The sequence below is a fragment of the Schistocerca piceifrons genome, chromosome 1, assembly GCF_021461385.2.
Source record: "Schistocerca piceifrons isolate TAMUIC-IGC-003096 chromosome 1, iqSchPice1.1, whole genome shotgun sequence".
In the NCBI taxonomy this organism is placed as follows: domain Eukaryota; kingdom Metazoa; phylum Arthropoda; class Insecta; order Orthoptera; family Acrididae; genus Schistocerca; species Schistocerca piceifrons.
The window spans coordinates 627,609,339-627,621,606 of NC_060138.1; positions in this window are offsets into that span (position 1 = coordinate 627,609,339).

The following is a 12,268-nucleotide window of genomic DNA, read 5'->3' on the forward strand; positions in this document are numbered from 1 at the left end:
AAAAGAAGTCTGGAAGGAAAATAGGATGAAGCTAGCCTTTGAACAAGTAAGCAGTAATGAGGAAATAAAGTGAATTACGAAGCCATTGAGGCTTAAAATACAGTAGATAGGGTTTATTACAGGAAGAAATCTATAACTGTAGCAACTAAGTTCAATTCATTTTAATGTCTACAGTTAATTTATTTTGAGGTAGTACCAAAGATCAAACATATGTTGGAGGAGAATGTACCATCTGCACAGCTTCTTGAGATGGTATGGGTCATGGGCCTAATAATGGTCACTATCAGGCAACGGCTCACGTATCTGCTTTTGTGATTTAATGTGCAGTAGTATAACCCACCTGAAATACGAGTGCATCATAAATTATTCTTAAGTATTCAGGACACACTATACGGCCTCAGAAGCAGTGTTCAACAGAAACCACAAGAAGTGTACTGCTGCTAGAATTTGTGAGGGAATATTGCATCAGCTGCTGGTAGCTGGTGGCAGCAACATGCTGTCATTTCAGTTATAACTACTGAGTTGTTGAATTATTGTGAGATGGGCCAAGTTCACTTGGTGAAACCTGCCAGTGCTACAGTAATGCACAGTTCTTGCAGTGTAGAGAAGCGGATTTCTCCACCAGCAGGTTTCAGTGGTATTGCCAAGTAAATGACTAGAAGCAGCACATTGGCATAACTGATGAACTGCTACCTTGTCTAAATAACTGTAATTTTTGCAGCAGTTGCATTCGTGGTGTGAGTGTTCTAACAGGGCATGATGGCTACATCGGACAAAGGGACAACATGGAGCAGCCAGCAGCAGTCATGAGTTCGAGTCTCCATCACAGTATCAGTTTCCTTCACTAAGTCTGCTGTCTGGACTTAGTGCCATAGCACAGTAGATCTTCTGGACCCACTACAGCTGCAGCCGGACTCTGACCCAGAAGCCAGCAGGTTGCTTCCCATATGCAGCAGCTGGTTTCTGCCACCATGGTGGGCATGTCTCTGCGCTACACAGCAGTGGCTGCTTGGAAGTGTCATTCATCACAAAGTTTGCTGCAGCAGCAAAATTCCCATCCATCTCCACAAGCTGCTGATGACTGCAGTTTGCAGTGCAACTCATCCACAGGTCATGTGCCAAGCACTGAGCAGTGCAGTGCACGAGGCAAACAAGCAAAGCTGCGTGCACGTGTGGCAGCCATCTGGCCAGGATGCTGGCTGACATCTTGGCAACCACTGGCCCTTTTGCATGGAGTGGCAGTATGGCCGCTACCCTGCACCCAGGTGGTTCTGATGCACAAATTGAAAATGAAGTATTAACTTTTACAGCTATTTTTTGTTAGGGCTTCAATGGCCTGCTGCCCCGCCTCACCCCTCTGCCACCTGCCAACCTGACCTTGTAACCACCCTTCCACCCCAAGGATCAGCTATAATTAATGTCATAAGTGGTGGCATCAGCTCCAGTAGGCAACACATCCATGTAGAATGATGTCTGGACTAGAGCCTGCAGTGTCAACACATGGTGGTGAGTGAGATAACCAGTGTTAATTTTTGGTGTGTAAATTGAGGACTACTACTTTGCTTAGGGAAGAGAAACTGGCAGATGTGTCTGAAATTTGGGGTAACTGCAAGGAACAGTACTTGGTGCCTCTTAGATGTTTGCAGTGCAATCTGCTTGGGCATTCTGCCCCTTGTGTTGAGTCAGTGTCTGAAACTTCTTTTACATGCCATTATTATCATGACGATGTGGATCAATGTAGGGAGTCTAGATGCTTAATGATAAGAAATATAGTATAATTTGTTCATCTGTGAATTATTTCTGCAAGTATTGCAGGTGAATGAGTGTTAAAGTTATTGCAATGGCAGAGTCAGATATGTGGGGCATTACAGAGCCAAATTCAGTGCATTTGTTGATGGAAAAGGTAGCAAAGTTGTTGAAAGATAATACAAATTTGTGGGAGTAAAATGATGCTGTTATGGATGAGCAAATAGCATTGCTCCAGGCACCAGAGCATGTGACCGATCCAGCTACCACTAACCTGGTCATTCCTCTTTCTGGTATGTCACCTGAGAATGTGGTGACATTTGTGGAGGACCTGTCAAAGTCAGCGGGAATGGGTGGTAGGTCCAATAGTCCGTTATAATGGGTAGAAAAATTACATCTAGTGGGGGAAGTGAAAACTTTTGTGAGATGTACAGAGGCATTGAGGAATCTGGAGATGTTGGAGCATCTGAGGCTGCTGCAGAGGTACAAAATGCAGAACAGTGCAAGGTTCTTTCAGGGGCAGTTGAGTACCATTACAAACAGGTATGGAGAAGCCATAGAATATTTTGCCAATAGAATAAAAGCATTTGATGCTTTCCTAAGAGCTTACCACCAGATATGTCAAGAAGGCTGTACACAGGTGCTCCTCAGGATTTCCATTCACTTAGAAGTGAATTATGGGGAGATTGATATGTTGACATGGGGATATGATGGGCGTGGAGTGTTCTCCACAAATCTAAGATGTTACAGATGTGGATGGGCAGGGTATATTCAGAGGCAGTGCCACCAGTCTCAGTTTGGTCCCTTCTCTCCAAACCACCTAACACCTGCCTCAGTGGCATATAGGTAATATGTATCAGCAGTGGAATTTTGATAATGGTAGTAGAGGTGGAGGACAAGGAGGAAATAAAAAGGCATTAAATACAAGACAGGACCAAAAGTCTGTAGAAAGACATTCCCATTACTCTTAGATGCAGTGAGTACAAATGCAGAGGTGGAATGTCCAATAGTTGTCTTGTAAGGAGCCAAAAGTATAAGTTGCTGTTGGTCACAGAGCTGCATGTGTCAGTAGTCATTGGAGACCTAATGGTTTGGAGGCAATGGAACCCACCACTCTATATAGATTGCGGTGGGTGGGAGATAATGATGTAAGGCATTGTGGGGCCAGTGCAGATAACTTTTCAAGTAGACATGGTTGAGTTTAAGTAGTCTAAGCAGTGTGTGAGGCAGTTCAGTCAGTATAAGCAGTGTGTGTGCTTCAGATAAGTGAGGGTTACAGCATGCTCCTAGGGCAAGACTTTTTGCAGCAATATTGTGCCAAAATTGACATTCGGCAACATATGGTGGAACTTACTGGTGAAACATTTCGGCTAGGAGAAGCTGTCATGTATCATATTAGACAGTCTGGTAATTTGTACAAATACATTAAGAGTTGATCTGTATGATTCTGTGCCAGGTACCACCAGAAAGTTGAGAGTGAAGACAGACTTAGCTCTCCATATGTTGTGCATAATTTAACCACTGGAAGGGGACAGTAAGTTGTTTCATTAAAATGAGTACTGTATTCATACAGGAGGCAGATGGCAGGAAGCTATGAATCTAGGTAATTTTTGCACCAAAGAGGTGAAGCTGATGAAGGGAATGTTAGTAGCAAGTTTGGACAGTCCAGAGGAGGACGATCAGTGCGCATAGTGTGTAAACCATGGGCAACTGCAGTCTGCTGCTAATGCTGCATTATGTAAAAAGGTGGAATGTCTAAAGGGAGTAGAGAGATTGTGGATAGAGGAGTTCTTGGAATTTGAAGATTTGTTTTTTCCTCAGGGTCCATTACCAGCAATACCCATTACACGGCACCAAATTCTGACAGGAAATGAAGCACCAGTGTACTGGAAACCATATTGAATACCTTGACATATACAACCAAGAGTGGAGTAGTTTATCAACCAGAATTTGGCTGGTAGGATACAGGAGTGAGCAATAGTCCATGTGGTTGTGCCTAAGAAGTCTCTGGATAGCCCTGAAAATACAGGCTCTGCTGTTATTACTGTCATCTGAATAGTAAGACAGATACAGATGCATACCCCATACCCAGCATTACATAGACTGTCAATAACTTGGGGCAGTGCCAGTATTTCTCTACCATAGATTTAAGAAGTGGATACTAACAGTTAGAGGTGGTTCTGGTGGGCTTACTGAAAGACAGGCCCTGGGGCCTGGGGACATGATCTTCAACCTAAAGGCTGAAGAATCCTCCTGAGATGTTTCAGTAATCATGAGACTGTGAACTGAGGAGACTGAATCCTCGCCAGTGTTTAGTCTACCTGGATGATATAATTGTTTTTTCGAAGGAAATGGAGGAATGTAGGCAATGGCTGAGAGAGGTTTTTAAAATGTTGCAGGCTGCACATCTGATATTAATTATGGAAAAGTGTCATTTTGTGTTGGAGGAAATAGGTTACTTAGGGCATATAATCAGCAAGGATGGGGTGAGAATAGAGCCAACACTGATATGGATGGTACAGGATTTTCCAGTTTCAAAGCTGAGTAAAGAACTGCAATCATTTTTGGAAACTCCTGAATTATAGTAGGAGATTTGTGAGGGGGTTCACTAATATAGTGCAAGCAGTCATGCAGCTGTTGAAAAAAAGGTACAAAACTCATGTGAACAAAAGAGTGTCAGGGCGCACTTGAAGAACTGAGATGTTTTAATGTCAACTCCAGTTTTAATTTTTCTAGATTTTCAGAAGGAGTTTGTACTATCTCATGATGCATCTAGAAATGGGTTGTGATGTGTCCTGAGGCAAGAGGACACCAATGAGGAACATCCCATGGCTTACACATCAAGACAACAGAACTGAGAAAAACTATTTAACCAGTGCTTCATATATGGAGTCATATATTTTTGATGTTATCTTTACAGAAAAATTTTAAAACAGTGGCTGACCTTGCTGCTCTAAAATGGATGTTGGGGTTGAAAGACCCATTCAGCAGACTAGCAAGATGGATGTTAAGATTCAGTGAATTTGACAGCAAAGTAGTGCACAAGCCAGGTAAGAAACACAGAAACGTGTATGCTTTGAGCAGTTTGGTTGTGCTAACACAAGTACTAGATCATGGCCTTGCTGAATGGCAAGCAGCACAGAATACTGACAGCAACCGCAATGATATACAAAATGCAGTTGCAGTTCTCTAAGTGTGACTGTCTATTGTGCAAGGTAATTAGATTATGGCCATGCGTAGTGGTGCCAGGTAAGTAGAATAAAGAGTTATGAGGAAGGCCCATGACCATATCATCTGATCATGGAGGATGCAGAGCAATGAATTGAAGAGTGACTAAAAAGATGCTGATGCATGGCTTGGAAGGGAAATATGGGTCAGTATGTGACAAATTGTGGACTTGAGTCATAAAACACTTTCAAAATGATTGGCGGTGGATGTGTTAGTCTGGATTCTAGCAGGGAATCATATTGTGCGTGTGGAAAACCATATTGTGTTCAGTATGTGGAGATGATTGCTGTGTGGAACCAGCAAGCAGTTACAATCACACAGGCAATGAACAATTGCTGTACTTGGGTTTGGGGTGTCAGAGATGATGTTTATAGATTAACTCAATAAATGAATTGCTACATGTGAAGAAATTGAAAGTAGTCCACCTCACCCTATGTCAAATGGTAGAATAGAATGGGTGCAACATATGATCAAAAAGATGTTAAGATACTTAGTGAACGCACACCATAGTGACTGGGACACATATCTCTTATTTTTTGTGGCTGCGTACAGTTCCAAGGTCCACACTAGTACAGGTTTGTCTCTAAATGGGGTAGTATAGGGCAGAAAAAGTTTGACATTTGATATGATAATGGCAAGAAGGGTTAACTTTACCAAGTGGTTGAAATTATGTCATCAGTTAATTTCAGGCTTCAGTTGCCAATAAAGGATCAACATCAGCATGTGTTGGATGCCTGTGACCATTCTGAAGTGCTACAGAGTCAGTCCCAGGGATGGTAAGAGCAGAGTCTGAGAAAGATGCAAAGAGGAAGAAACAGAGAAGTGGGCCTGAGAGTGTGGATGGACCTGCTTTGGAGGTGTCATGTATTTAGGTCAAGGAAGTGAGAGAGATATTTTTATTGTGTTCATTGATGATTGTTTAGGATGATACGTGCTAGGTGACAGGGTGTAATAAGTTGAGGGTTAAGAAATGTGTTTTGTGTTAAGAGTGTGGCTTATTTTAAGTTTATTTCTATGTGAGTGCTGATCAATGGCAGCAACTTTCTGAGTAGAGGGGGGTGAGAAGAGGGAAGATGATAATCCTTCTCCTCGGATTATTGCATACCAAGTCTGAGCATGATGGAAGGGATGCTAGTCATGGCAATGCTGAACCTCTTCGCCTGGAATGGAGAGGGCCAATCTGAAATCAGCACATGCATGGAGGCATTCTTTTTGCCAAACAAGAGCATTGGTGGTTACCACCCATAAGTGGACACTGAGTTTAGTTTTTAATGCACAGGAATTCTAGAATGAAATGAGAAAGCTGGATGTGGTTTATTCTGGGCTTAAATGAGGAGCCAAGAGCGTCAAGTGCTCATTGAAGCTTCTGTGGCATGTAAGGAGTTGCATAAACCATGTGAGTAATTGCAAGAACAGATGCAGCAAGCAGTGGAGGTTCATTATGTCAGTGGAGGAGGGGTTGATGCTGAGGGAAAAATTTTGAGGTCTGTGTTTGGAACAGTAGATGCCAGTGACATCAGAGAGTTGAGCAAGAGAATGGATGCAGTGAAGAAGTTGGCAGAGTATAGAAAGTCAATGGTGAAGTAACATACCACTCAGACAGCAAGCTCAGAGAGCAAGAGTTTCAACCAACGCGTGTATGCTAGGGGAGTGTGATGAGTGAGGTGATGGTGTAGGACACTGTAAATTAGGCTCTAGGAGTCATGCAAGTGCATGTGGATGCAATGGGTGCAAGAATCACTATGACAGGACTGTTATAGTTATGACCAGATAGAATATGGAATGATCGAGTAGTAATGGCTAGTTTATAGGAAGCTATTAATCACGCATTGTAGGGGCATCTGAGTCCTGTACTATTAGTGTAAGAGCAATACTTGTTGGGATTGCAGAAATATCAGGGTAAGCTATCATCAGAGCTGAAATTGGTAACAGAGCAAAGCAGACAGAGTATATCATTTTATGCAATATGGCATCAATAGACGTGAGAACTGACCATATATCTTTGTACATGCTAGTTAGTTTTCCAGTAGTGTGGAAGCATGCACAATTCAAATATTGTACCATTCAGTCCTATCCAGTGGAATGAGGAACATAAGGAAGTTTGTATTGGAGAAAACAGATGGTGTGCTGTTGATCTCTGGACAGGTGGCACAGACAGGTGGAGGTAATGACGGAAGAGGAATTGCAGGAGAAGATTATGGTATATCCATCCTGCATGATTCAGACTGGTGCAAGAGCAAGTGCAGTGCAGCAGTCATGGGCAGAACAAGACAACAGGATAGTCTGAGGGACATTCTGGAATCTAAACCTTATTCTCAGCAATCAATGTTACAGAGGAATTATGTGACGTATAATAATGTGGTAGTAGTGGCAAGCTCCTATGAGCATGGAAGGCTCATGGAAGCAAGGCAGATGGAGATGAGGGTTAGTGAATTCTTGAGTGATGGGACAGTATGTGACATAACAGGGCCAACCTTCAATGTACTAGTCGTGATTGTGGTAATTATCCAGCTGAACATGACACAACCACAGTTGTACTGCCCAGATGAACCACTAGAGCTACTTCCAAAGCAGAATGTAATGTACCTGAAAAATGTATTGAAACCAGACCTGATCCATTCCCTGAATGAATTAATAGCCACACAAAACGGCACATTTCAGTAGAATAATTGGTGTAGCATGTAAAGTAATTGAGGGAAGGGCAATGAGAGTGACCATGACCTAGAGTGACATGATACCCAGCACTGCAGTGACTCTAGTGCACAGACACTGAGCTTTCATCAACTGTGGGCAGAAAGCCATCCTTTCTCCCAGTGCACTGCTACTGCATGTTTCAGTAGACTGGATCTATAGAGCATGAAAGAGAGTGAATGTCAATTACTGTAATGTGAATGTCGATGAGAAAGGCGTTTTTGTGAGTTTAGGAGAATATGAGACCATTGAATCAGCCATGAACATTTGTAAATAGAATTACTAAGAGCATATGAGTGACAGGATATAGAAGTCTAATGGCTTGATGTGATGTGGTTCCAAAGGAACTAATGGTCCATTACGGGACAAAGTAATAAGCAACCTAGTAGCATAAGAACAAATCCAGCAACTCAAATTTGCAAATTAAATGTGGTCTCTGAACATTGTGAGTTGAGCTGGCAGACAATTGTATAATGGAAACTTGTGCTGCACATCTGAGACATGAGGGGTCGGATCTTTCTGTGGAGGAATGTAGTGCCACTACTATTTCAGAGGCAAATGAGTGAGAATGTGTAGGGGAGTGCTGCAGCAGCCTCTGGTAGCTTGTGGTCACACAAAGTTATTATTTCAGTCATAGCAACCAAGCTGTTGAATTATTGTGAGACAGGCCAGACTTGCTCAGTGAAACCTGCCAGTCTAGCTTTAATGCAGAGTTGTTGTAGCGTGAGCAAGGGGATTTCTCCATCAGTTGATTTGAGTGTTGTTGCAAAGCACGTGACTAGAAGTGGTGCATTGGTGTGACAGATGTGCTGCTACCTTGTCTAAATAGCTGTAATTTTTGTAGCAGTCGCATTCACAGTGCATCAGTTCTAACAGGTCATAATGGCTAAGCTGGGCGAAGGGACAGCATGGAGCAGCCAGCACCAGTCAAGAGTTGAAGTGTCCCTCACAGTATCAGTTTCCTTCATTAAGTCCACTGTCCAGACTTAGTCTCACAGCACAGCAGGCCTTCTAGACCCATTCCAGCTGCAGCCGAACTCCTGTCCAGCTGCCAGCAGGTCACATCCTGTGCGCAGCAACTGATTTCTGATTTCTGCTACAACAGAGAACATGCCCTCATGCTAGACACCAGCAGCTGCTTGGACACAGTCATTAATCTCAGAGCTAGCTACCATAGCAAGATTTCTGCCCATCATCACAAACTGCTGGTACCTGGTGTTTACTGCATGATGCACACAACAGGGTAACATGCCAAGCATTGAATGAGAACATCAGCAAAGTTTGGCACACGTGCATTGTAGCCAGCTGGCCAGGATGCTAGTTGATATCTTGGAAACCACTGACCCCTTTCCCATGGAGAGGAGGAGTGGTCACCACCTTGACTGAGGCAGCATAATGTAAGAGTGGAAAATAAAGTATTGCTTTTGACACTTTCCTCTGGACCTTCACTGGCCTACTACTCCATTTCAATCCTCTGCCATCAGCCATTCTTTCATCTCCAGAGTTTGCTATAAAAGTGTGAATGCTGAAAACTGATTTAAAATACTTCATTCCCTAAACGGCTATTTTGATTTTCCATTATTACTGTTATTATTATTATTTCTTTCCTTTCTCAGACGTTATGTCTGGTTAAAAGTGGAAAGTGACGCGGACCTTAATCAAGCGTGACTTCCTTTGAACTGTATGGTATATGTTACATTGCATTTATTATTATTACTGTTATTTTTATTATTATTATTATTATTATATTGGTCTCCATAAATTAGATAAAAATCATAAAAAAAACAGTAACTTGCTCAAGAGAGACAAAGCATTTCATACTAAAGTAGAGTACATTATTACCAAAATAGTGCTATGCTAAGCCATAACATGCAAACTATGAGCACTTAAATCCACTTAAATAATTAATGTAGCAGAAAACTGCTTGTTTGAAAGAAGGATGGTAACTGATGCTGTGATAATCTGGGAGATGACGCTTCAGATAAGCAACTTGGCTGAATGGTATCCAGAAATCGCTTACTGTACTAACTGCAAAGTATTGCTACAGTAGGCAGCAGGCATGTGAAACTCTGAAATAGGTTCATGTATTTATTTGCCATCATATGCAAGGTTCTCCAGCTTATAGTTAAAGCAAGTCATAGTAACTACTATTTAGAGAAAAGAAAGGTGTACTATAATTTCATAATGCAGTCTCTGTTGTTACACAAATTGCAGTTTAATATATTACCGGTCAACTTCAAGATATGCATTATAGATTATTTACATATGAAATAAATTTAAAATTACTTCTAATTGCTTTCCTTACCTCTAATGTGTTCTGGTATCAGCAGACTCAAATGTGTATTTTCAGAGAACCCACAGCTGAATTGGTACAGAAAACAACATAATCTTTCACTGCTTTCATCGTAATCTGATTTATTTAATTATATCTAGAAACTCAGTTTCAAATAATTATAAAACTTGTCTCATAATTTGATCTGTCTATTTTTTAATCCTATTTACAGTACTAATGTAGCACAGCAACAGTAAGTCATTCTTGCATCCTGGTCATAGAAATATTTTTGATCAGTATTACATACCTGAGTGTCATGTCATGGTATCAAAACAATAAACATGTAAACCAAAAGCAATCCTGTATGAGCGTTCCATTCTCAACAACTTCTACGTATTTCATCCTCATATGTGGTGCTACCTAAATCATCTTTCAATTTGCAGAACAATAAACTGTTTCATCAGTTAGTTCCATGGACATAGAGTATCAGACCAGAAAAGCACACATTGTGTATCCCCATCCCTGACATACCTCAATAGATTTGTGCGAATGACGGAAGTTGTTTATTAAATTATGTACATTTGGCCTATTTTATGATGTTCAATTTATTTACTTTTTTTCAGGACATCGCTATACTCTTTTATCTGTTCCATTTATGTACCAACCCATATATGCCCACAGTATTCTAAGATGTTCTCGTACTGGTGTTCTGGTGTCTTGTGTGATTGTAACTCTCTTACTTATCCTCAACTGTACTACTATCCCTTTCTGTGGGGACTTGTATTTTTTCCTCTCACTAATCTTCCTCAGCTGTCCTCTGAGTTCCATTTCTTAAATTCTCATGTCTCCCTGACAGATATAATTCAGACATGTGTAATGATGCCTTCTGACTTTTACCTTATTCAATATTATGCACAATAATCTATACCTATGTTGTGTATGCTTTTGTCTCTAAACATGCACCTTCCTTCTCATGCTGAATATTTGATCATTGTAAACTCCTTGATGACATGCTCTTGAGATCCAAGCTATACACAGTCACATACATCATATTTCTAAGCTTTTTCAGGCATATCTTAAATGGTTCAGGAAGTATCTGAGTGAACAGCTTAGTTAAATGAGCCTGTGTAATTCTATCACTGAACTTCACGGGAATGACATAAAGACTGTACTTAAATATAGCTCAGCTGCGACTGCCTGTGGTATTTTCCACAGCATCTATTTAAGGATGTGCATCAGTCTGTTTTTATAAACGACATGTTCAGTAGCAACATAAAATATATACACATTATTAGAAGGAAAGTTGCTACTCACCGTATAGCAGAGATGCTGAATCACAGGTAGGCACAACAAAAAGCCTCTCACAATTAAAGCTTTTGGCCATTGGCCTTTGTCAGCAATAGACACACATACACACTCACACAAATGCAGTTCACACACACAACTGCAGTCTCAGGCAACAGAGTGTTTCAAAAAGAATAACCTGAGTTTGGATGATGATAATTTCAAGATACGGGATGTACCAGCAAGGCAATGTGTATTGCTTGAATGGGCATATCCTAAAGTTTCAGAAAATTGCTGTTAGATGCCAGTCAGTGTGTTTTCTCAGTCTGCAGTCAGGCAGAAATAAGATGGCATCCACTCAGCGGAAGGCATTTTGTGTGCTGCAGTTTGCAAAGAGTGCTTTTCGTTGCCATTTTTACATTGATCTGCAGCCACACAAAAACATTCATGATTGATATCATTGATCAAGAGACAGGATACTTGTGTGAATGTAACAGTAAGTCAACCTCACACTTCTGATTACGTGTGGAAAGAATTCAGCAAGTGTTTGAGCAGAGTTCATGAAAGTCTACACGCCGTGCACTCACAGAACTGGCAATATCTCATTTGACTGCCTGGTGAGTTTTAAGGCTTTGTTTGGTCTATAAACTATACAGACTGCAATTAGTACAACCTGCTCATATTGGTGATAAAATAAATCAGGGTGACTTCAGCAGTGCTCTGCTAGAGCACGTGGGAGATGATACATTTTTACAAGTGTTAATTTGCAGTGATTAAGCAAAATTTCATGTTAGGGGTAAAATAAACCAACATAACATTTGCATATGGGGACTCCAGAATGCTAGTTACATTATTGAGCACAAAGGAGACTCACCTAAAGTGAAAGTTTTTTGTGCCATTTCTTGTAAAAAAAAGTGTAGGGTCCCTTATTATTTGAGGAAAACACAGTGACTGGAAGGAGCTTTCTTCAGATGCTGCAGAACTGGCTTTTTCCCTACTTCAGGACTCTAATGACTTCATTTTCCAACAGGATGGAGTGCCCTCACA